The sequence below is a fragment of the Balearica regulorum genome, chromosome 14 (assembly GCF_011004875.1).
Source record: "Balearica regulorum gibbericeps isolate bBalReg1 chromosome 14, bBalReg1.pri, whole genome shotgun sequence".
NCBI classification, from domain to species: Eukaryota; Metazoa; Chordata; class Aves; order Gruiformes; family Gruidae; genus Balearica; species Balearica regulorum.
Genome location: NC_046197.1, coordinates 6,784,901 through 6,811,528, shown reverse-complemented (window position 1 = coordinate 6,811,528; position 26,628 = coordinate 6,784,901).

Sequence of the window (26,628 nt, the reverse complement as noted above, 5' to 3'; positions counted from 1 at the left end):
TGCATTGGAAGCTATTTATTTCAGACAAGAGGTAATTCCATGTTCTGGGAAACTGTTTCAATGGAACTAAATAGACCCCAATTTTAGAATGCTTATTTTGTCAAATGATTACATCACCAAGTGCTGTTACTATTGCACTGGCAGATTGCTGCCTAGTATAATGCATATCCTCAAATTCAAGTCAGTTGTGACACACAATTTAGGGGAATGCACCAATAAACGTGGGACATGATTTTGATTGTGGAAGCCTTCGCCTATAAATTTGTCCCTCTATGATTGCCGTTTGCCTTCAGAAATTCTGTCATGTCCTAATTTTACACAACTTTTTGCTCGCTGCTTGCTTCGTATGATTATTTTTAGAAAATATTTTAGAAATAAATAAAACAAAGTTTTGATAGGTTCTGTTTTGAAATACATAGTTCCCCAGTCAAGGGATAACAACATCAAAGTGACAATAAGCCATTACAGCTGAGGACATAATAGATATTTAGGGTTTCTACAGCCTATCCATATGTAGTGAGTGTGCGTTTAACAAGCCAAGGCTATTCAAAATGTACTCAGAGCTAGGAGAGGATATATAGCAAGGCTACACTTTACTAAAATGCTTGATCCTTCTGAATAGCAAGGATATTAACTTAACTAATGATCCTTTAAATGGGTATGTAAAATATAATTTAAGCTACTTGCAACGTGCAAAAGAGAGGCATCGTTTGTTACTGCCAAACTCACTGGCATGTGGAAATCAGAAAATCATTAGCCTTGATAGAAATAGTTTAATACGGCAGGGAAGAGAACACATTATTTAGAGCAGTTAAATGACAATTGATGCAACTGCTGGCAAAATGCAGAAAAATGAGTGTGATTTAGCAAATGATAAATACTGCACTTAGAACTTATGCATGCAAAAAATGAAAATCTTTACTCATTATACTGCATATTTAGGCTAGGAGACAAACTTTTCTAAAATGTAGCATTCACCAACCCTAATTTTTATAACTTTAGTTCCAGACAAGCGTCATTCTTTCTCTGTCCAGGGAATGCCCTATATTGCAGACGTACCTTAAGAAAGGGGTTCTTCCCCTTTTTAACGCTTACTGGCAGCAGCCTGTACTCCTGTTCTAGGTGACGTCAGCTGGCTCTGATGTGAGTTTTGCCAGTGAACACACTGACTCTCGTTCTTACGTATACAAAAATTATTTTGTAAATCTCTGGAAGAGGTTTTGCAGTGAACATAAATGTAATTTCAACTTCCTTAAAGGCCTCCTTTTACAGTGAGGGTAGTGTAAAGTGACATGAGTTTAACTGAGAAGCAACTGGAGTCTTCTTCCCTAGAGCAAAGCTGTATGTACTGCTCAGGGCAAGCTTAAGCAACAAATGCCTTGTTCAGTACTGGGGGAATATAGCTGCATAAAAATTTATATTAGAAAGGGAGAAATTACATCAATATACCCTCATCCTCCCTCTCTATTTATTTTTGTAGAAATACAAAGTAAAAGAAACCCAAACCCCAAAAGAAACAAACTAACTCGGACAGCACACACACATGCACACAAAGCTATGCGCTTCTCAGCAGAACTCACTATGTACTTGTCAAATGTGCTTTTCTGTGTCACTGCATTTCCTCTCAAAGGCAGGTTGCAATGTCAGGTTTGTTACTGCGTCTGTCTCCTTTGGAAGTTGTAATGGACATAGCTATGTGATTTTAGGGACATCCACCTGAACTTGCAAAAGCTTTACCCATACTGTTGGTTTGGAGTGGTGTTCCTGCATGGCACTGGCACAAGAGATCAACATCTGGCCTGTTGCTCTTAATCTCTGCTTTTTATCTTTAATTCTATAGAGGCAAATTGTCTTCCAGAGAAAAAGAAAAATACTTAAATGTTTTAAACATATATGAGTACTTTCCTGGGCATCCATAGATTTGTGTATTGTACAATCTTTTGTCAGCTCTGATAGTGGGTGAAATATAACAATGGATTTTTTGACTGACTGGCAGGTTTGCACCTATGAAGTCTCTATCCTATGTAATACTTATACTATTTTATTGGACTAATACATGCGGTAATTATCAAGCTGACACCATATGTGCAGTTGCTAGAGGTACTGTTTTACATGACTGTTTAGTAAAGTGGAAGGTATTTATACCAATAGAGCAAAATATTGTTTATGATTAGAAGCATCTTGTCTTCTATGAAATCACTCGAAGTAATGACGTTGAATATAATGAAAAGGAAATAAAGGTAATTAAAAACCTTTTATCCATGTCAGGTTTTTCTGGTTATCTATACATAAAATGTTCTGTTTGTTGTATTTTTCCTCTCTTATTGCATGTATTGGAGATCTTAGAAGTCCTTCAGGAAAATAGTTTGAATTTTCTTTAGAACTACTGTGGGAGTATATAAGTGAGCTCAGATTTTGTTCCATACCCCCCACCCCTTCTCTCACATTATTTTTCTAAAGCGTGATGAATAAATATCCTTCTAAATTGTGGGGTTTGTGAAAACAAGAGACCATGAAAAATCTGATTTTAAAGCTTTTGCTGGAAATCAAAGAACACCTGGATCAATACAAATAGCGGTTAAAAGCACACTGCTGTTTCCTTGATATTTAGAAGCATTTAAGTAACTATTGTAAATTCAAACCAAGTATACGTAAAATATCCACTGGTCTTTATATCTGCAGAAAAATATATGACTTATTCTAGCTATATAATCTATTTAATGGATAGAATTAGAAAAGATTGAAGAAAGGCCCTTGACCTATACATATTTAATCTATGCTTATTTGCCACTACAATGGGCCACAGTTTTCAGGATGTGTCAGTAAAATTCTTATTACTTTGTGTGCAGTTTTGTGCCTGTAATTGAGGTGCGTATCATTGTGTTTAGACATCTGACTGCTCATCACAATTTGGAAGCACTAGGTAAGAGCCCATAAATCAGATAGCTCATGCTAAAGATTTTTTTTCTAAATGTGTAAGTAGCTTAGAGCTCAAGTAGTTTTAAAAGTTAATGGACTCATAGACCATTTCTTTCAAAGATCCTCTCTCAATGTCTAAATCTGGTGTGATATCTTTTTTTTTTTTATCTGAAAGTATTACCTGCCATAATTTTCTGCAACTATTGTGGCTTGGGATTGACAATATCCAGAAAATGTCACTTTGTATAGTATAAGTTATCTCTCTCTCTAAATTTTTGGAAAATGGTATGCTGGGGAGGTGAGCAGTGTGCTGGGTCAAAATATGCTGATCAAATGCTTGATCAGAGCAACTAAAGCAATATAGAAACCTGACACGTTTGTTCTCAGGCACAAATGGTGAAGATTAGAGAAGTAAAGAAGATAGACAAAGGTTTCAGGACTTTTTTAACAATCAAGTCTACGGATGTAGAAATACCTTTTATTGCATCAGTACATAATGCCATTTATTTTGCAAGTCCAACTTAAAAAAGGGCTGAAGTATAAGGTGTTATGTGCATGTATATTCATCTACAGAGACAAGGCTGTGCTGCTGAATTTGTCAGGATGTTGCCTGCAGCTTTCGAGTAAATTGGATCAGACCAAAATGAACTGAGAGTAGTGTCTGATTGTACCATAGCATAAATTTGCAAGAAACAGTATTTGGGAGTCGTAATACCATACTCATGTTTTCATCTCTCCTTCCCTGGTAAATGCTAGGGTTGATCACGGTGTTTACAATGTAGGTGTCTGCCTGACTTCTGCTTCTTTCTCTCTTAAGCCCTCCCAGGTAATTTTGAATTTGTTGTTGCAAGTCTTCTAAAAATAAATGCCAGCCAGGAGAACTCTGTGTACCGGTGTGGAGGGAGAGGCCGCGTTTAAACCATGAGCATCAGCTGGCATTGAAACACACTCCGGTTAGGTGGCTCTTTCTTGGATAATAATGATCAACTGATGTAGTGAGAAAAGGATGGATAAGGTGAAAAAAAGTGATGGGAAGAAAACTACAAGAATGTGTGTGATCTTACAGTATGTGCTTACACGTACTCCTTTGTTGTCTTTTGTTCTTTGAAGGCGTTTTGCATCTCAGAAGTACTTCGACCTAGAGTTTAAAAGAAAGATGTCATATGATTTTATAATTATTATTCCTTCTTTTCATAACAGTGCTTTTATCAAAATATCCCCACTAGAAGCTTGGGGCCTATTCATTCCTATTGATAATAGAGAAATGACATTGACATTTCAGATTGTTTCTTTAAAATGGAATAGTGTGAAAATTATTTGGAAGTAAGAACTAGTACAAACATTACAATTAAAACCATATTTACTTTGAGATTGATTTTGCTTGTCAGATTCTATTCCTTTCTTCCTTATTTGATCAAATTTACTTTTCAAGCTGTCCAGGTGGAAAGAGGTAGAAAGTGGCTCCAGTGGTAGAGAAATCTGCAAAGCTTATTTAAAAATGTTCCTTAATGAAGAATAATATGTAATCTAGATTTTTATTTTTTTTCTTCTCTCATACTTTAGATTTAAATGTATCTTGTAATATATTGCTCACAGAAGTTCATGGTTAAATTATATGCAGATTCAAGTAGAACTTTTGAGTGTTTCTGTAGCTGAGGGTAAAAGTGTTAACAGGTGATGCAGGCTAAAGCAGAACTAAAATAAGATATAGTCCATCGTGTTTAAGCACTGACAGTCCCTGTCATCATCTGGATTTCTCTCACATTCAGGTGAAAACTTTTTATCTTTCTTCATATTTTCTATATTAACTCTCCAGTGTTTTTGTTGTTTTTTTTTTCCTCTAAAACTAGTTGGTTTTCCTCCCAAAAAAGTTGGTTTTGACATGGACAAAATATATATTTAATAAACTTTCTTCTGACAATAGCAGTGGTAGTGGACAACTGCGTCCACTTTAGGAAAGTACATCTTTTTATTATTGTTTCAAGGTACCCTTTTAATCACAAAGATATTATGTATGTTGCTTGATTTGAACGAAATTTGAATGAAATGTAGGCCATGCGTGGTCCTTAAGCAAGTCAACGTAGAAAATATAGAAATACAATCTTCCTTTAATGCAGTACGAACCTATAAGAAAGAAGTGATTCAGAATACAATGGGTGGAAATTACAGGAGAAATGCTTTCCCTTGAATCTCTGTTCCTGGAATGCCGGATTTTTTTCTGATCTGAAAAAAATAAAACCCAAAAGTTTAAACTAGCTTTTTTATGCTTTCACCACTGAACTCTCTTTAGGAGTCAGTCTGTGCTAGAGCAATTTTCAGTTTTATTTAGTACTCTGAGTCTGTTGGGTGGGAGGGAAGTTGACTGTCTTTAGCCTGTGAAGAGTATGTTCTTTTCTTGAGCTTGTCTTTCATTAATTTCTGGCAAAACAGTAATACCTGTTTGTGAAGTAAGAGTGCAGCAAATCGGAGCTGCTTACTTGAAACAGCTGCATCTTGTTGTGATATATTGAACTTCAAATTAAGTGAATGTTTTTCCCGAAGCAGCTGAGGAAGGTGACAGACTGCTGTGCACAGTGGGAGCGAGGAGGCGGCTGGCTGGGGGCTGAGCTGAGCCAGACTGGAAGAGGAGCCCAGGAAGAGTCTTGCTCTGGGCATGAGGCTTGAAATTTTTTCATGTTAATGTCTTCGTGGGCAAAGTCAGATTTCAGGTATGGTGAGGGGATGGTGGGTTGTTTTTTTTTTTCCTTTTGGGCTTTCTTGTATGCATCTGGAATCTGGTCATTGAAACAGTTATGTTGCTTAGTCAGAGGCTGGAGCGTGTGTGGGTACTTGCATTTTATAGCACACTATGAACCTTTCCAGCTCCTGTTGCGTGCCTAAATGAAAGGACAAGGCAGACTTATTTTGTTAGACTAAGTTTCTGAAAAGCGAGGAGTTGAGGGAACCACATATAAGTCAAGTAGATAAGATACTGCAGGAAAAGAAAATGGATGATGTGAAGGAAACGCAGTGGCAAATGACTCGTAGCCAACCTAAGGTTCAGTCCAGCTATTTAATCACTGTCAAATGTTACTCTAGAATTAAATTATAAATCCTGAGCATTTGGAATTCTATCTTTATTTGTACTTTTTTTTGCAGATAATGGAAGATTAGCTATCTCATTAGGTTTTGTTCTAGGCTGGCTTTTTTTTTTTTTTTTTTTATCTGTATATGCATATCTATGTGTGTGTTTAGGTGAAGGCTATTATATATATTTTCTAGTTAAATAGTAAAGCATTGAAAGACTCTGCCAGGTTTTGGTATTCAGTGTAACTCATGAAGGTTATAGTAGGTGTACCAGAGGAAGAAAAAACCTCCCAAAACATTCCACTTCCTCCAACAGTTAACATAATTAGTAAGGTAATGCTTTTTCTAGTCTCTACTCTCCTGATTCTGTTTGTGAAGACTGGTGAATAATTGCAGAGGAGACAAGACCATGAGTATTATATTCCTTTCCCACAAATTCAAATGTGTAGCATGCACTTTAAAAGCACTGACCCCAAAATTAAAAGTGTCTGTGGCTTTCTGTAGAAGCCTCTTCCCTACAACCCAGTGCCCTTGTTTCTACAGCAACTGTGAGTATGGTTCAAGACAGACAGATGAAAAAAGGCAAAGTACCTTGGCACTTTATCTATGTGTTAGATGGTTACGCACTAGTCTAGTTATAGACACAGTGAGCAATACCTATTGGTTGTGAAAATTTAAAATATTTTCTTTGGAATATATCTACTATTGGTTCCATTCTCAGCATAATTACTGATAAGTAATTATTTACTTCGTAAGAATTTGCATTACTTACTCTAGTAAGAGTTCCTTACAACGTACCATCTTTATAGGACAGAATACTGAAAACATTTAAGTACTGGTTTTGCTAATTGTGTTATCTTTTCCATTTTCATCTATTTTTACATGAAAAAGTTAATTTATTGCAACACCAACTGCAATAAACTGCTGCAGTGACAACAAACAAGAATAGTTTCAGTGTGAATATCTATACTAATAGAATAATACTTTTTGTGGATACTCGCCAATCAATTAGAACTCTTCCCCCCCCCCCCCCCCCCCCCCCCAGTTTGTTGTTAATATTTCTTTTTAATTCAATATATTGCAGAGGGAACCAACATAGTGAATTCTCTTGCCCCTGAAGACAAATAGAGTATGCATTCACGTTACTTGTAATTAAAAAGATAAGTGAGAATTTTCTATGTGGAAAACTTTATTTAGATCATACACTATCACATACATTATCTACAAAATTGGTCTTTATTAGTTCTGGTGCTCATGGAACTACTCTTAAGAGTAGGCAATGTGGATTACTAAATCAAAGTGTATTAGCTAATTGTGAATAAAGACAAAGAGAATGAGGAGGAAATTGCTTGTGCTCAATCAAAATAGAAAATTTAACTGTCAATGACATATGCTCTTAAAATATGCATGTGATGGAGATGCTTGAAACTTTATTAGGTTAGGCATTCCTATTTTTCATATTGTGTTAAGAAGCGTTTGGGATTTTTTTTCTACTTGTGTGACTCTTGGAAGCACGTATTCACATCAGTAAATTCCTGATTCATTAGAGTTTCAGGTATGGCATAGTACATATAAAGAGCAGCACTATTCGGTTTAGCATAGCATAGACATTTCTTTGAAGCAACTTTACACAAAATGTGAAGCAGTTGTAATAATTTTGTCATACAAACTTGGTTGTGAAAGCTGAGAAAAGGACAATGATAAATAACATTTCTAAATTTCATTTAGAAGCACCCCACACTGGAAAATGAAAGCATTTTGTTTTTATGTAAGACATGGGTAAAATAAACTGTGATTTTCCCTCTCTTATTTTTTCTTGCCTGTGCTGCCTTAGAGTATTTATTTTGTGTGGTCCTCCAGTGACGTGAATAGGATTTGCCATAGAACCTGGAAAGTAAGTGCAAAGATCAAGTGTTTGCAGTAGTTAATAAACAATGCTGCTGTTTAATAATGTCATTGGAAAGCCATTTACTGTCATGACGGACTCAAAAAAACTTTTGAATTGATCCTGTGGTGAAATAATAGCAGAAGTGTGGTAAACCTGTTGTAGGTGCCAGGTCTGAAAGTCTAAATTGTAATGCATAATCCTGAAAAAAGTAGCAAAGAAAGCCTAGCTCAGAGTTTGAGAAAGGGGGAAAATAAGAAATCTGTTGGTAAAACTGGAGCTGCTACTGGCTGCTGCAGTAAGCCGTTCAGCTCTTCTGGCTTCTGAGATTCCCAATAGGGTTCTGCAGGCACCCGACTGGAGGTTGGAAGGTGATACAGGATGACAGTACAAGAATATAAAAAATTACAAGCGAGTTTCTGAGAACTTCTTTAAACCACATAAGCCTTTTTAAGGTCTTGGGGTTTTTGTTCTTTTTTTATTTCATTTTCATGGGTAGGTGACAGATTTTTTTTTTTTATGGGAATGGTTCAAAATATACCCATCAGGTCAATAAATTTTGACATGTCTTTACACATGGGTAGCATGAAATCTTACCTTTCACAGCTGGAGAGCTGATCGTATAGCTTTTGTGTAGGCAGGGAAATTAACACAAAACATCTTCTTATCACCCCCAGTAAATATTGTTTAGTTGAGGATTAAAAAATGGACACTTTGAATCTGTCCCTGGAGTCTGGCTTTGGAAATCTGCAGTTGCTTTACTGCCATTTTTATTCTAATCAAAATTGCCTCCTTTAGGGAAGATCAATTAAGAGTAACCTTCCTCCAAGAGTCTGGAGGCAGTTTTTGTAAATTAATCAAGTTTCCAAATATCGCTGTGAAATAGGTAGAATAATACCTCTTTTACAAATGAGGAAAGTGACACACTTCAGTCACACACCTTGCTCAAGGTCACCCAGTGGAATCGGTGGCATAGCTCATTTAAAAAATTCTAGTTCCTTGTTACTGCATCCATTGGATCACAAAGTCTCCAGCAATTTCCTCAGCATCCAGTGAAAATTAAATATTCTTTCTTTTGAAGTCTCTTCTTCCTATAGGCGGCCAATGCTTCCATTAAGGTCAATAGCTCTGCTTTTTAACTGCTATTTCCTATTAAGTCATTCTGCCTGTTGGGTGTATTAAAGCTCTGCTTTGAGAATTTAGCCAACCACCCTTTCCAAGTTCTGTTTTGAATGACATTGAGTTAGTAACTCACCTGTCAAACCTTTCAGAGCATTTTCCCAGCAAACTAATAGAAAGTCAAAAGACTTTATGGTCCTGTAATCGCTCTTTTTAAATTTTATGCCTGGCAACTTATGTCTGGCAAAAAGCTGACCATTGAATTGGCAAATACAAAAGACAGAAATTCCAGGCCACCTTTGTTTTCTGCTGTTGACAGTTAACGCAACCCTCATTTTGGCACTATTTATTAGCAGTATTTTTTGTTTTTCCTTACTTTTGTCATCCTTTCATTTCTTCGCTTGATGCTCTTTCGAAACTGTGACACCCTGTCTCTGGCTGACAGAGGACAGGTGAGTTTCAGTCCTTGAGGAATACTCCTTCCTGCCTGGACAGAGGAGCATGGATAGAAATCCTCCTCTAGAGAGACTGAACATATCATTTCTTTGACGTGCTTAGCCTTTGCTGACCAGACAGACACCCATGAGCCAAGGTGTGCATATGGGTGACAAGGTATTACCCTCTCATTGCTCTCTCCCCCAGCTCCAGTCTATTGTCCCTTTTTTTGGAAGAAGCAGAGTTTATACTCCTGTGTATGAAGGATCAGAAAAGCAGAGATTGTGTCTTCGGTCCTTTTTCTGAAAAGTTTAATTACTTAAAATATCTTTTGAGTTCAATTTGAACAGTTGCTTTTATAAACTTCACAACACTACCTGCTGAAATTGTTGGATCAGGATTTATGAAAACTAAGCTCAGTCCTTGCCTGAGCCTACTTTCTGTAGATTGATTGGCCATATTGTTATTTAGCATCTGACAGAGCACGGAAGAAACAGTAGGCATGAAACATTAATCAGGAAATTATGCATTGCTTTCACAATTAATGTGCAACTGGACCTTACTTTGTAATATTGTATTAGCTCCTAACATGCAAATTATTGTAGGTAATTACCTCATTTTTCAGTGGCCACTTGATGGATTGAAGTTTCATGCAGAATGTTCAGTGTAATTTAAAATCTTGCAATGATTTGCTGCTTTACTTTTTCATAAGAATCTTAGTTTTCTTTATCATACATCAGGCATGAAGAGCCTACAGCACTGTAGAATCTAATGTACAAAGTTCAATTTTTCAATTCTCTTAACTCCAACTAGAGCTAGCAAGTTGGTCAAGTGTTACAGTAAAGATGTCTCTTGCTGCAGTATGTTAAAAAAAAAAATAAAAAATTGCCTGTGATGCTATTTATAGCAACACAAGTCAAGCTGCCTTTGTACCATCTGCTTAAAACAAAAGTGAAACAGTAATCTAACATATTATGCTTTTTATCCTGTAATGTAGAATGTATTGTATTCAATAGTCTGTGATCGATCAAGTAATATGTTTCAAAAGCAATAATAGAATTTTATGATTTAACATTAGAATGCTTCAGCAGTTTGAAATTTAACAGTCCTGAGTGCTTTTTGTGTGTGTGTGTCTGCAATGTATACAGTTTCACGTTACTACATGTCAGGAAGGCATTATCATAAGAAGTACAATATATTAGATGATCTCTGGCCTATGAAAATATTTTGATGTATATGAATAACTCTGAAAATTTAGATAATTCTTTCTTCACGTTTTCTGATCTTACATGTCAAAGTCACAAGTATTTGTTGTGATCTTCTCTATTCAAAATCCTGCTCCTGTAAAATAGCTCCTCCATAAAAGTCAAGCAATGTAAAATTGAATGCCTATATTTAAATAGATTTTAACAGATAATAAAACTCTTGAGATTAAAATGGTTTCATTCACCAAGACAGTTTTTTCTGCTGTATGCAATTTGTGTCACATTATGTAAAATACAATTTCAAAAAAAGATTTAAAATAAAAGCAGAAATAAAAAATATCTTATAAAATGAAACAAGAAAAGTTATGCTTTTAGTCCTAAGTCCAGTAAAGAATTAAAGCAGGATATGATATCCTGTCTTTAAACATTGAATTTCTCTGGCTTGATTTGTGTTCTTTCCCGCCTATGTGGCTTTGACACTCAAATTTCAGGACCTACTAGCAGAATTTCCCTTCCCTAACATCTAAGTTGTTTTGTTTTTTGTTGTTTTTTTTTTTCCCATTTTAAGAGAAAACTAAAGAATTAGAGTATGTCAAACCAAGAGAGAATTGGTTTTGCATTTGTAAGTAACAGTTTGGCATTTTAGAATGTAGAGCTTACGCTGCATAGTTGGTTTACCAGCACAAAGGTTCGTATCATGTCTGTTGTGATAAAAGCTACTGACTGTCATTTTCTCAGAAAATATTTAAATGGGTATGTGAAATTGTGTGTCTGAAAAATGTTTCTCCAATCTAATGGCAATGTCAAACCTTCTGTTCCATGGAATTTAGTACCTTGCAAACAATTTTTATATACAAGGTATGAGCTAGTGGACTGATGAAAACACCGTTTCTTACCCAGCGCTTAATAAGTGATGGCAAGAAAATGGGTGAGAGTGGTGATCCCTAAATGATACGCTAATTAACAATGCATGGATAATTCAGGTTCATGCCTTAAGCAAGCAAGGTTGGTTGATTTTTAGTGACGGATGCATCTTGTAGAGCTGGATAGTTTGGAAAACTTCTCTTTAGGATGATGTTTCTGAGTGAATTGGGCATATATTTGCAACTAGTACCATGTTTGTATTCTGAGAATGGAAAGAGCACACACCCAATGTGTCAGTGTGTACAGCGCTGGTGTGTATCTACTGAAAAAATTTGAAAAGAGCTTGTTAAAGTTAACTTTCTCTCCTTTCCTTCTTTCCCCAGCCCAAAGGTACCCAGTGCACAGGTAATGCTAATGATATTGCGCTCTTCACCCAAATAAAAATGGTATTCGCTTTTAATGGCAAAAGAGCAGCAACAATAAAAAAGTTCAGTTTGTAGTCTGAGTATGAAGGGTAGTTAAAATAAGTAGGTAGCCATTCAAAATACGGTACTTTACTCTCATTAACAATCCACTGCACTGTATGTTAGCTAAAAATATTTCAGGCCTAAATGGAAAACAAGCAGAACAATCTTGCCAATGATGCTGTTTCTCAGAACAGTAGGAACTGGTTTAAATTGCTCTACCGATTACAGTTGAAGACTGGAAATTAAAATGGGAGGTGAGTTGTGTTATGCCATGCAGTGATGCATGACATTACGTATGCTGCTATCTGCGCACACTGCAGTAAAGTGCCATGCAGAGATACTTGCTGCGTCCAGAAAGCGGCACTGAATGGTAGTCTTTGCTGTTTCACAGCTAGACAAGTCTTCAACTTCATAGCATTTGCTAGCTTTGTATAAAGTACCTTAAACACTGTCCGAAAATCAGCAAGAAATTATTTCAATTATTATTAATTACTTTATGCTTCCTGTCTATGACTTGGTAATTTTGCCTGTTGATACACTAAATACGGTAAGAGACTGGATTCTTAGAATATGTCTTAATATAGATGTTGACTTCTTCACACAAGCAATGATATCTTCATAGGCAGCAAATGCATGTTGAAACTCTCATTTTAATAGTTAACTAGGGAAAACTGCACAGAGAAAATACAAACCATGGACCTTGATGGGTGCTGTCTCTGCTGTTTGCATTTTTTGGGGGATGTTAGGAGGCATCTTCAGCTTTAGATATGTAGCAGTGACATGTTCTCCTGTGAGCTATTGGAAGATAATGTCATTATCAAGTTGTGGAGGATCAACGTGGGGTGTCTGTCACTTCCCCTTTGCCACTTTTTTTCCTAGAGTAAGTTCTTTTCACCCTTGTCTTACATGTCACGTAAAGCCATAAGCAGTATCTCCATGGTGCTAAGAGTGGGGAAACAGTATTTGTCACCATAGTAATAATTCAGGAACAAGCTCTGGAGAAAAACTAAGAAAAAGGGTGTGTGTGTGGGGGGGGATCTGGTACAGAGATAAGAATAATCCAAACATTTTTACTTAAAAAGTCCAGTACTTAATTAAGGTCTTTTTTTAAACTGTTCCAGTCCCAGAAGTTAATCATAATATTTACTTCAGAATCTGTGTCATCATGCTTTCTCTTGATTATAAATTCCTCTATTGTTGATAAAACTGCTATATCAATATGTAATCTTGTCAAAATTAATTTTAAATGAATGAAAGACAACCTGACAGAAACAACATTTTGAAATAAAATATTTTGGGCCACGGAGCTTTGAGGTTGATTTAAATTTAGGTTGTTCACATGAATTCATTGCATTTGTAGCCGTAATGATTAGAACTGATAGCTGTTCCATTTTGTCAATATTAGAAATACTTGCATTTTTTGCAACTCAGGATCATTAAAACAAACTTGAATTGTTTTCTCTTGCTGAATTCATTGTGAAGACCAAGTATATCAAATGTTGCATAGATGCTAATGATGCAATAATACTGTGTAAATTGTTTTCTATCAGATAGTAATCTGCATAGACCCATGGAGCACTGAACATCTAACAGAAAATTAATCTCATGCAAATCACCTGCGCTCTAGCACAGTGCTTAGGTGTGTCTCCCAAAATATTGGGCAGATTGGTAAAATATCGATGGAAAAAAGCAATACAGGGATAAACTAGTTTTCACAGAACAATTACAATAGACTCTAGTCTAAGTAATTGGTATTTCAGACAAATAGCTTTCAGGTTCATTGTCATTTTTTACCTGTCGTACTAAAAGAAATTCAATCATATGTTTTGAATCCTATGTAAAAGTCAGTCACATGTTACTATGCAACCTTCGTTGTCTCCTCTACTCTACCCACAGTTTCTTTTTGGATTACTGACATTTCTCCATCTCTTGTAATGTTCAGAACTGCCAAAATCAAACAAACTGATTGCTATAGTGATGCTGTGAGAGAATAGTTGAGTGTTTTATGCTCAGCAGGAACTCTTCCCTGGCAAGGCTCTGTGAGATCATATAATACAACAGAGATATTATTGCAGTGAGGAAGGCTAACCCCATACTGTGCCACATTACCAAGAGTGCAGCCAGCAACTTCAGGAGAGTGATCCTTTCCCTCTGTTTTGCACTTGTGAGACCACAACTGGAGTGCTGTGTTCAGTTTGGGCTCCCTAGGACAAGGAAGACATGGGCATACTAGAGAGAGTCTGGTGGAAGGTTGTTGTCAGATAATTTGACTTTAGCAGGGCTTCGATGTGGTCTCTCATAGTAAGTGTAGCCGTTTCGGAGAGATGCAGACTGGATAAGTGGATGGAAAAGATAGATGAAAAGTTGGCTGTGCTCAAAGGGTTGTGATCAGAAGCTGAAATCCAACTGGTGGCCAGTTATGAGCAGTGTCACTTGAGGATCAATGCTGTTTAATGTCTTTATTAAGAAGCTGGAGCACACGTGGTACAAGGAGAGACTGAGAGTGCTGAGTTTAACACCAAAGCCTTAAGAGGAGAAGTGGAAGGGGACATATTAATGCTGTCTATGACTGTTTGATAGAAGGGTATAAAGAAGATGAAATGATCATCTTGGAGTCTCATAGTGAAAGGATGAGAGGCAATCCTCATAAGTTGCAATATAATTCTAAATAGATGTAAGAAAAATTTTTTCATCATCAGTGTGGTTAAAACTAGAAGATCTGTTCAACAGTGTTGTGAACTCTTCAATGCTGGAGTTTTTCAAAACTTGACTGGACTAAGCCTTGAGCAACCTGAGCTAGTTTAGAGGACTTAGAGCAGGAGGCCTCTTCCAACCTAAACTATTTTCATAGTCATAGTCTCTGAAATTTATATTTATATTAATTTATAAAGAGAAATTCAAATGCATTATCAATAATTAAATTCTTTATATAAAAAGGATTATATAGATATTTCCATGTATTTTTAAATAAAGAATGGGATTGCCTGCTGATTTCAGCGTATTTTCAGTCCAGTGCAATTGAATTCCTTATTTTCAGAAGTGAAGAGTTAAGATATGCAAGTAATTTCCTTCATTCAGACTCTTTGTTAATTTTACGACAAATGAACAAAACCAAGAAAATAAAAGCAAAAGTGAATGAACTGACCTGCTCTCCTTCGGGATCCTTCACCCTCTAGTCCTCTTCCATCCTCTACTTGACCCTCTGTCCAAACAACTCTCCTAAGTGTTGACAGGACTGTCGAGTTTAGTTAGCTGTTCAAGTCTCCTAGCACCCGTTCTTTTGTCAGCAAGTGTATGAGAGAGTTCTAAACTATTATGAAGCTCATTGTAATCCATCAGATGTCCAGTAGCATTAGGGACATACAGTAGGGTCTGAGTACAACAGAACCATCCATTCGACTAATATGTATGACTACATGAACAAGAGAATATTCTATGTTAAATCACTACAGAAATATAGACTTTTCAAATTGCTAATATCAGGAGTTAAAGAAAAAAGACTATTTAAATGAATGTGTAGAATTCACTAGAGAAGGCAAGAGAAAATACAGAAGGAAGTTAAAAGTAATTCTATAATCAATAAATGATAATTATAATCTCTATTTAAGGATCCATGAACTGGTATTGCATATTTTTGAGCTGATGTAAAATGCTATTCAGTTTAAAGACAACACAGAATAGGGTACCAATTGTCACAATCTGTGAAAGTTTTCAAGATCTAATTTTGTGTGTATTTATTCTAAATTATGCGCTTTTCAGAAGCTTTTTATCCTATTAACATGCCAACAGCCCATAGTTTTCCTTCCTACTGTTATTTTTTTAATAAAAAATATCGTATATTTAAAATACTGACTTCTGCATCCAGTCAGCCTATGATGTCTGCTCCCGTTTTGCCCTTGTTAAATTTCCAGCCAAGCACCTTCACACTGTGTTTCATTCACAGAAGATGATCTCCATAAATAACAAAAAATATATTCCATTACAGAAAGAGAGATAACCTAATTTTTCTAAGATGTGGGAAGCTTGGTATTCAAGGCCATCTTCGAGTAAAACTTACAAATTTCACATACCCCAAATAAGTTCTCTCTCTCCTGTGCTACTGGTTCTCTGGCTCATGGAAAAGAGCTGATGTGCCAGGATTCTTGTATTCTTCTGGTCAAGTGTGCTCTGGAAAGAAGCGTTTCATATACTTATGGTGATTGAAGGTCAAGCTTAAGAGTTTGAGTTTGAATTCTCTGACTCTCTTTCCCTCTTTATCCAAGCTGGCTGCACTTGTTTTGATTTCTCTCCATGATGTCACAGTTAAACCTACCTCAGTCAAAGTACAACAGTTAGCTTAAGTGTGTAAGACTCTGTATGTTCTGTGGTCTCTGCGTGGATTATAAATTGCTGCTTTTCCAAAGTCTTAGTTACCGCTTTTCCATGTCAGCGTGCTAGGTGTATAGGTGTATTACCCTGCTGAGTGCTGGCCAGTTATCTCAAACACAGAGTGCCACTGGGCAATGTCCCAGAAGTTACAGAAATAGAATGCTAGTCTGGAAAAGGCAAATTTCAGGGATTTTTTTGCTTCAGGATTTTTTTTTTTTTCCAAATTGCTCTTAGGAAAGAGATCAGCTTTAATTCATCGACCTGTGATATTCTCCTTAAACCGTTGGAAGTGCTAAGCAGTCAACACTTACCTAATTGCTAGAATTCTGTGGGTTTTGTGTTTCCTTGGAAAGGTTAAACTGGTTTCAAGTAACATACACAACATGTCCTGTAAGTACTGATTATCTTGGAACAAGAGATTTTGCAGGTGCAGACTCTGAGTTTCCAGTATGCAGATGTGTTTTTATGAGTGTTACGCAGATCCTCTCTTCTGTTTTATTCTTATTGTTTCTTACATTGCTTATCCTAAATTAGCTTGAGAGATTTTTTTAAAGTTCAAAATGTGTCTTCTGAAAAATGCAGGGGTTTTTGCATATCCCCCACAAGAACTTCAGTAGTATGAAATGCTGTACTTAGCTTTCCTGTTATAAATTATATTTCGGAAGTAGACAATATTGGATATATAATTTTCACTGCAATTTAGAAAATAGAGAAAAGTCACTATTACTGATATTAAACAGTGTATAAAAAATAATGTAAACAGTAATTTAGCATTTCTGTCTGTTAAACAACCATAAACAGGACTTTATTTTCTAGGTTTAAGTTTTAAACTTCATGAATTGATTGTGGATGTTTTCTAGCAAACTTTCAGAATCCCAGTGTTTCTTCTTTGTCTTCAAATAAGCATCATGGTATTGATTATCAGTTTTTGTTGAGAACCGTACATGAGGATGCTGAGTGCAGCCATACACAGGAATTAATAAATGAAATCAATGTGCAAGTGTAGAGCAAATATAGAAGAGATTTTGAATATAACAAATATTTAATCCTTTAGAAGTTTGTGCAAGGTTTTACTAACTTAATTTATTTCTGTTCTTTCCACAAACTAATCCTCAATGATCATTGCTATTTATTTCAAAGTAATCTACCACAGTAAAACTTGAGCTGCAGACATTGAGATGCTTCTGCAATATTTGCATAGCTGTAAAATTTCCTCCCTTTACATGCTATTTATTTGTCACGTGGTTTAGTTTGTGTGTCCTGGAGTGAGAAGAGCATCATCTTTGACATGACTAAAACTCACAAGCTTGTCTACTGCCAATTGGAACTATGGCACTTTGTTAGTACAATGTAGCGATAGATATATACTAGTAAAAAATGTGATCGCGGCAAAAAAATGGACACGGTAGAAATGTAAGGTGAATAAAATAAATGTCAATACAGCTTTGGTATTAAAAAAGTTCAGGCTAATTGCTAGAAGGAAGTTAACATAGATGAGGCAGCAGTTGTTCTACCACCCAAGTATATGCTTCTGGGCATTATCTGAGAGTGGTTCCAGAGATCAGAAGAATTAAACTCATTGGGAGGTAGTATTGTTCCTTCTTGCCAGGTTCCGTCAGCAAAAGTCTCTGTACTTTATGCTATGTTATATAAGATAAGCGAGCTTAAGTTCTTGTGCAAAAGTACCCCAAAAGGAGAAAGAGCTTCTGGATCTGTAGATTGAGGTAGGACCTAGAGGATAATATCTTCAGCACCCAGGAAACTTCCCTTGAAGCCAAGTGTTGTTTACTTTAAAGCTAAAACACTTGAGAAAATTCTTAATTGGAGACATTAAGAATTTCCTTTTTCATAATTATTTTATCACTGTAATCCTTCTGTTGAGAACAATGTCCCACATTGCTTTGTTCATAATTTGGGACATTACTCCTTCATTCATGGGTTGTTTCCAGAAATTAAATGCCCAGGGCTGAGAATATTTATTCAGTTGGGTTTGTGCGTAAAGTCTTCCTGTCTATTCTTTAGATAAAGGTTTTTGTCATTACTGAATTAGTTTGGGAAATGAAGACTTCAGCCCAAATTACAATTATTTTTCTGCATCTGCTCCAATCATTTACATGGTTTATGCTTGTAAATTAGGTGTTAATGAAATCCAAGTGGGGTAACAGTGTGGAACATCAGAACTGCAATTGACTGGAGAACTAGAGAACATTCAGATATCTCTGAGGAGATCACTTCACTTGAACAATAACTCTGGGGCGTTATATGACACGTACCGAAACATCGTTATATTACAGAAGTTATCTCAAATATAAAGAGAACAAAAAAATTCTATCTTACACAGGAAATTGTACTTTTTGTACTTTTATTTAGGATGAATCTTTTTCTTTTTGAAGTTGTCTTTTTTTCCCTTGTAGCATTATTACTTAGCATTTACATTCCAGATAAACAGCTGTTGCATGTATCAGAGTATACGTCCCTTTCATAAGTATTTTGTACTCTACCTGCTTGAATTGAGAATTGATCCCTCCAATACTTCTCATTTTAGTTACATTTGTATAAAGGGGTTTTGTGCTATGAATACCGACTGTTACGACTGTTACAAGCCACTAGTGTTAAGCTTGGTAACTTTGCAAAACGGAATTATAAAAAGTTACTTGTAGAATTATAGAGAGCCTTGACATTGTTTTACATTTTGTACACAATCAAGTTCTGGGCAATATTTGCCTGAGATGTGCAGGAAAATGCTATTGATTATCTGATATTGTGTAGAATGCAAACATAATGTAATGCCTTAGCTCTGAAGCTATGTATTTGTGATACTCTTAATGTACCTGCCCTTTTATCATTATTTACTTGACAGTGACATTCAAATTCTTAAGAGAATATTCATCTTAGAGTGATGAAAGAAGGAATTAGGGCTGATTTAGTATGTGGAAGGTGTCTTCAGTGCAGGTATCTCCTTGAGTCACACTGTTACTGTGATATTCTCTCTAGACCTCAGTGATGGCCTTTTTCTGATTAGGATTTACCAGAGGGAAATGAGGGGGAAACAGGTGAATTTCAGCCCTTTCACTGAACCAGTCTGGAGAATGTTTAAAAGTTAATGTAGACTGACAAATGAAGATTTTCATAGTTCTAATGCTCCTGATTTGACAGCTCTAAGAAACTTTACAAAGCTATCGCACTAAACTCTCTGAGATTGAGAGTTAAGAATAACTACAAAATAAACTATGACTTAAAAATATAGAAATGAATATAGTTAGGGCACAACAAATACTTTACTCTGAGCGATAGTCTGTGAAAGTAAAACTGGACTTGGTTCATCTGCCGGGAACTAGCTGATCCAAAAGGAACAGCAGTTCTGTTCTTACCCAGGTAATGCTTGTGCAGGTTCTTCCTACCAACACGCAGAACTGAGCACCTTACACCCTAGAAGGAGTGAGAAGGCAAATAGTGTACTGAAGGCAATCAGTCTTCCTTCTTCATTAAGATTCTCTGTGCCTCCAATTATGCAAGTGTTGTTAAACAGCCAAAGAGCGTATCTATCAATATGACTCTCATAGGATCAGACCATGGTTTAGAGCACTTACGTGACAGGAGCTGAATGCTGGGATGGTACAGGATAACCACGTTTTGTACTGGAGACTTGTATTTGACTGTAACTATAAAAGTAATGTTTCTTCTTACATATTTGAATATTGCACCCATAATCTGCATAATTATAAAGTCATTAATAAACTTGGTAAGGTCTAAGCCATAGAATTTAAGTCTGTGTGCAAAATAAAGATGTTTGCTGAAAAGCAATTGTATTAGGACTGAGATCTCTCCAAATTTCTGATAATATCCATTACCTGAGGATGTTAAATCAGATAACAAAACATTTAATTTTAAAGGGAAATTATGAAGCAAGAAATGAAACAAAGACATGTAGAAAAGTAGTTTTAGTGTCTGTTACAGTTATGGCTATTTGAGTGCATAACATCTCCAGTTATGATCTGCAGTGGTGCTTTGGGCGGACGATGGGGGGAGAAGCAGTGCGTGGCAGTACAACCCCAGAACCGCTGTGGGTGGTTCAGGGACTTGCTGAGCCAGAGGTGGCCTCTTTCAGTGGACCTTCCTGTCTTTTATATCTATGAATTTGTGTCTTTGGCTTTAGAGCTCGTGAAAGCTTTTAGCATCTTGGAACAGTACCGTGCACAGTATTCAGCATGCAAGCTCTGATGGGCTGGAAAAAGGACTTAATGATACATTGACCTTTCTAACATTTTCTTTCTCCTCCTCTTGGAGAAAGCTTGCTTTTTTTTATTTGTTTTGTTATGGGTTTTCCTGTTTCAGTGGCCAGAACGTATTGCTCTTTCTAATTCCCTCACTTGAACAGCATGTGCATGGTACCCTCTCGCTTCACACAACCTCATCCCCGTGCTGTTTGGGCATGCTGATCACCTTTTGGTTTGTCAAGTTTTTCTGAGAGGTTGAATGTGTTCAGTATTCGGTGATATTTTTTTTCCAAAAGTTTTTTGTCCTCCAAGTTGCCCTCGGTAGTAAGGATTTTTATCTGAAAATATCCTTTGTTAATATTATCTGTATCTCTCTGGGAATAGTCCCAGGGGACAGTTTTGCTGTCCATTAGAGAATAATGAGGTGAGGGTTAATTTGGGGTAAAATGGGCAGTTTTAAGTTAATCCAATGGATTATACGAAGCTAAAGAGTCATAGAGTGACTGAAATCAAAATGTGCTAGATTATCATTACTTTATGCAATTACTATTGTGTATCAAGTGACACAACAGTTTCGATGTGTTTGTGTGTTTGAGAATCTAATATTCAAATAAATCTACAGATGTCTCAGGCATATAAATCAACACAAATAAATCAATACAAATTTCAAACAAAAGTATTTTTGCCAAGACTAATGTAATTAACTCAAATAGTAGCACATTGTTTTAACTAACACACACACACACCCCCCCAAACCAACCAACCAAAACAAACACCAAAGGGAGAGAGGGAATTTAAATCCAAGCATTTCATTTGGACATACTCAGAATAAAATACTTCAAATTTTCATGTCAGACTGATACTTTGTGTTGGACTATAATTAAGTGTAATCCAAAGTAAAATTAAACCGAACTAAGTTAAATACAGTCTTGTATGAATATTAAAAAAAACCCACATGTTTGTGAACAAAAGTGTTTCACTTTCTATCTATCTCCCAATATTTGGAGGGGCTATATTTTTTTAGGTTATCCAGGAGAACAAACACAAATCAATCAATTATTCACATTATGCTGCTGGGGTACTAAAATATTCAACTCGTTGATTTACTGTGGGTGTATCAGTGTTGTTCTCTCACTTGAATTCAAAGCAGTTGCTTGGCCAATACAACTGTTTTGTACAAATCACATCATAGGAGACAATGAAATATTCTTTGTTTATCATTTTGTGTTATATGAAAAGTTATTTTTCTCGACACACGCTCAGAAAGAGACATTAATATTTTTGATGTATAGTCATTTTTGTCTATTATATCACAGTGACATTCTTTCTTACATGGAAATTTAAAACTCTGAATACAGTAAAATCGTAACGTTCTCCCCAAGTTTAAAAAAAAAAATCCGAACAACTCTGTATTTTGAGTTTTTGTGATTGAAAACTATGTGTTTAGTGCTTGTATTCAAGTCAGATTTTTTTAATCTGTAATCTTGTAAGATTTTGAAAGAGAATTTCATAGAGAGTCCTGGAACAACTGATGATCAGAGATATGCATTCTGAATCATGATGGCAAATGTAGGTCTAATTGACTAGATTTAGATTTCTCTAACAAGAAAGAACTGTGCAGTTACTCTGTGTAAACAGTTCTTGTGGGTTTGTAGAGCGGATTCTTTTTTTTTTTTTTCATTCAGCTTTACTGAAATGAGGAATACATTTTCATTGAAGTCATCCTCCCAGTTTCTTGCAGTTTCACCCAACAGTGGCAATGACTTTTCAGCCATGATAAAGGATTGTAGAAAGCCTGAAAAATGGTGGGTCCAGAATTTATAAGCATATCCCCTCTGTTAATCACCAGACTGAAGGAACTGAAATTACCAGGGGCTTTTTTAAAATTTTGCTTAATTTTTAAATCCAGACCTACGGAAGAAGTTGGAAGAATATTATCATATGCAAAAAAAGTATTAAAAATATATGCTTAAATAAGTGGAAGCTCATAATCTTGTTTCTAATTTCTAAGAATATCACATATCACCCTGGACCATGTTGGTGAAACTACAACTGAAAGAATATCTTTGTGAAGGTTATTCTCTCTGAACTCAACAAAATTTTTAGAAAACTTGGAAAAGCTTTATTACTTCGCTTTCTAGGCAGAGGGAAAAAACCCCTATATAGCTTTTTTGTTTTCTTTTCCTCTTCTTAAGCATGTATTTTCGTACATAAAACTGTTTTTGAAACCCTAATGAAAACAATATATCATTTATGAAGAATTCTACCTAAGATCTTGGAAATCTTATATCTCTGTGATTGTTTAATTTGTCAAACTGTTTGTGAAAAATTCAGCCTCAGAAATTTATCTCATACATCTTCTCTCTGGACATATCAAAGCAATGGAAGGTAATAAGGGATACATTGTATTCATTCCCCCCCCCCCCCCCCCCCCCCTTTAAAGTATATACTATGACTGGTGCATAGGTCAAACAATCTTATTTTGGTTTCTTTCTGATCATTTTCTCAGACTGGGAATATAAATCAGTTTTCGTTAGTTGACATAGATTACTTTTCTCTTATTCCCCTTCTCTCACCAGCCTGTTTTCCTCCCTTTATATACGCTCAAAACCAAAACGCTTGGTTTTATTTCTATGTACTTTACTGTGAATATTAAACAGATTTATGAAGCATTTTGCCTATAATAGGAAGAGCATATCTTACTCTTCAAGAACATTTTTCTAACACTTAAATGCTTCTTTGCCAAACTCTTGTTTTAAAGACTCATTAGTTGATAATTACAACTTGAATGCAATTGTTTGATTTGGAACCTAACAATTGAGGTAATAATCTGGTTCACTTAAATATGAAGAATTATTTATTCATATGAAGAATATGAAAAATAAAAAAAATGAGGGAGAGAGGGAGGAAGAGGAATTGTTTGGCCAAACATTCTCTAGCATTTTCCCTGTCCATGGTCATGTACTGTTTGAATGTAAATAGGCTTTAGGCAGTGAATTAGACAGCAACTACAGATGGATAAAATTATTATTTGCTTCTTTCGTGAAGTGACAACTTTAGTGATTCTTTCTGGCAGCAGTGTTTAAGTCCTGCTTGGGGAGCCTGGAAAGATGGGAAGTCAACAGTTGAAGAGTGCCATCTTTGGAAAGGAAGTGTCGGGTCAGTCTCTGGGCTTAAAGGGACAGAGACTAAAAGGCCCTAAATCTTAAATTTAGAAAGATGCCTAAGCTCTCTTGGCAGTGGTGTTTTAAGAAGCAGATCATTGGGTGGAAATCATTGAACTGTGATAAATGTAACTGCGGTGGTTCAAAAAATTGTTACCCTCACTTGCCTATTCCTGTTTGCTTCCAGTAATTTGTCTTTATTGTAGTTTAAGCAAAGACCAGGGACTGAAGCAGCTGGTGCAAAGGCACTTGTTTAAAACCTTTAAACATGTGTTTTGAATTCCAGAGGTGCAGCATGGTCTTAAATGACTATGAAGTTTGAATATCTAGATGCCCCTTTGAGCAAAGGCTGACATGGTATTAAGAGGGTTAAGGTGTGTCTCAGCCATGTTTAGGTTACCATAAGACATGAAGGTTCATCACACTTGCTATTTGTAAATATTTTTTTAAGAGTTCTGCAGCATGTGCCTAGCAGGATTGGGGACTATCGGCAAGATCGTGTTGGTTGCAGCCAACGTTCCCCTCCTACTCTCATCGTGAAGCAGTAAGGAAGTCGTATTAATGCAACAAGCTGTCACTCTTTTCTGAGCTTTGTTTTTAATATTGTTTATAGTGTAATATAAAAAGTCTTGTTTATATTTGTACCCTAGTAAAGTCCTTTTCTACCTAACTCTAGGTATAAAACTAGATATAGATTAGGTCTGAATCACACATGGATAAACTTGACTCTGAAAACCCTGCTACTGCTAAATCTTCATCAAGCAAGTTTAAGTGACAAGTAGAGGAGAATTTTAAATGAAGTTCATTTAACCTGCTGATAGGCAATGCTGATACATGTGGTGAAAGTCATCATCCACAGCTTGGTATGAGTTTTTAATCCTGGAAATTTTTTATTTAGAAAGGACCCATTCACTTCATTACGTTTCATATAAATGAAAAGTAGGCAGCAGATAAATATCTGGTGTCATGACAAAGAAAGCAGTTGTAGCATTTACAAGGAAGTCTGCTAACTTGTGTTTACTATTTTATTATTGCTTTCACATCTTGAGCAGAGCAAAATTATTCATTGTGGATTATATCATTTGTTTCCATTAGCACATGAATCAAAGGAAGTTCAGCTCAGTCAAACAAAGGGAAAAAAAATGGATGCCAGTGTCCGTCCATGATAATTTAAACAATAAGTTGCTGAGTGTCCGAAAATACATTTTAATGTTGAACATGAAAAATGGTAACATGTAACATCACAATTTTCAAACAGTGGCAGTAGCTCTGAGATTGCTCATAGCACCAAATGAAAATGTTGCATCTGTTTGAAAGAGATCAGGATGGAGGGCAGGGAAGAAAATGATACGTAATGAGGGCACATAAAAGATTGAGTCTAGTCATATGAGATCAGATCTCACTGCGATCAGTTAGTGTCTCCAGTAGAAAGTTTCACGCATTGTTTTTACAAATAAATTGTAGGTAAAACATAAAGTGTTTAGAGGGATGCACATTATCCAGATGGCACGTTAAATGGGCAGTGGAGGTAGAGAAACCAGAGAACAGAGCCGGGTTACTTACGGAAGGGCTTATTAGCAGTGTGGGAAGCACTGTGGCAATACATCTGCACAGTCCTTGAGCAAACTCATTTCTTGCACAAATGTCATTGTATTTCTCTGGTCCTGTATGCAAGCTAATACATCTCTGTACAAAGAATAATTCTGCAAACCAGTCTGCAGAGAAACCCAGGCGTGTGCACGGCAGTGCAGGCTAAGAACTGCGTCCGGCTCCAAGCTGAGCACGTGGATCCGTGGGATAAACGCACACTGCGCTGCCCAGTGCTGCCTGCACCTGGACTGCATTGGAGAGATTTTCCTGTTACTCAAGGTATCCAGCCCCTCTCTTAGTTTGCTCATAAAGAGGCAAATTCATTCAACAAAGTTACAGTTTTTGAAGAAACAAAACTTTCAGTTTGTTGTTTTCTGCTCTTACCCATTACATCTTTCAAAACCCACATTTTCTTTTGGGAAAAAAGATATTTCAAGTAGGTAAAGTCTCAGATCATATCTAGTTTCAATCCATTTTCCTCAACCTTACATATGTTTTAGACCTGCTTTTAAGTCATTGGAAGAATCTCCTATTGACTTTAGTAAATGAGAAAAAATAGTTGTACATCATTTTGTCATGACCTGGAAGTGAATAAGTACTGCTCCCAGCTATGACTGGTCAGGAACGTCCCTGGTTTAAAGGCAAGCAGAAGCGTGCTGTGCTGCGGCGAGCACAGTAATTGGAAAGACCTCTGGCCTTTGTACCAGTTATTGCAGTAGCATCAGGAGTCTGTGAGGACATTGGGATGTATGTGAAGACATTTTTCTTCTGAGGAGAATTCAAGTCGCCCCCTCCTCATGGAAAACTGATATACCTCACTTAGATTGCTTCTAGTGTCTGTATTAACTTGTTTCACAGACTCCAGAATGTGTGGCTAGTGAGGACATTGACAGGCAGTCAGCACTGGGTTACGTTCAGGACATTGCAGTGGTTGCTGCAATGGTTTCTTCTTTCCTCTCCAGCTGTGCCTTGCAGTGGAAGCTGGGAAAGCTGAGCGCACACTGCAGGCTACAGCCTGGGCTCCTGGAGCTGGGAGCAGGAACCATTCCTCTCATCCCACCTTAAGCCAGTGGTGAATTGTGTGTTAACTCTTCAAAGGCACCAGGCTGCTCTTCTAATGTGTGTTCCTCTGACAGAGGTGGTCACCATCCCAGGGGCATCAGCTCAGTTCTTGGCAGAGTGCTCTCTATACTGGACCCGTGAAGCAGTCAGAGCTTTTAAAAATGAGTGAGCATTCTTCAGATTTATCATTTGACGTATTAATTTAGTTCAGAGAGCAGCCAGAAGGGTATATAATTTCATGTGGATGAGACTCTCTGGAGAACGTAC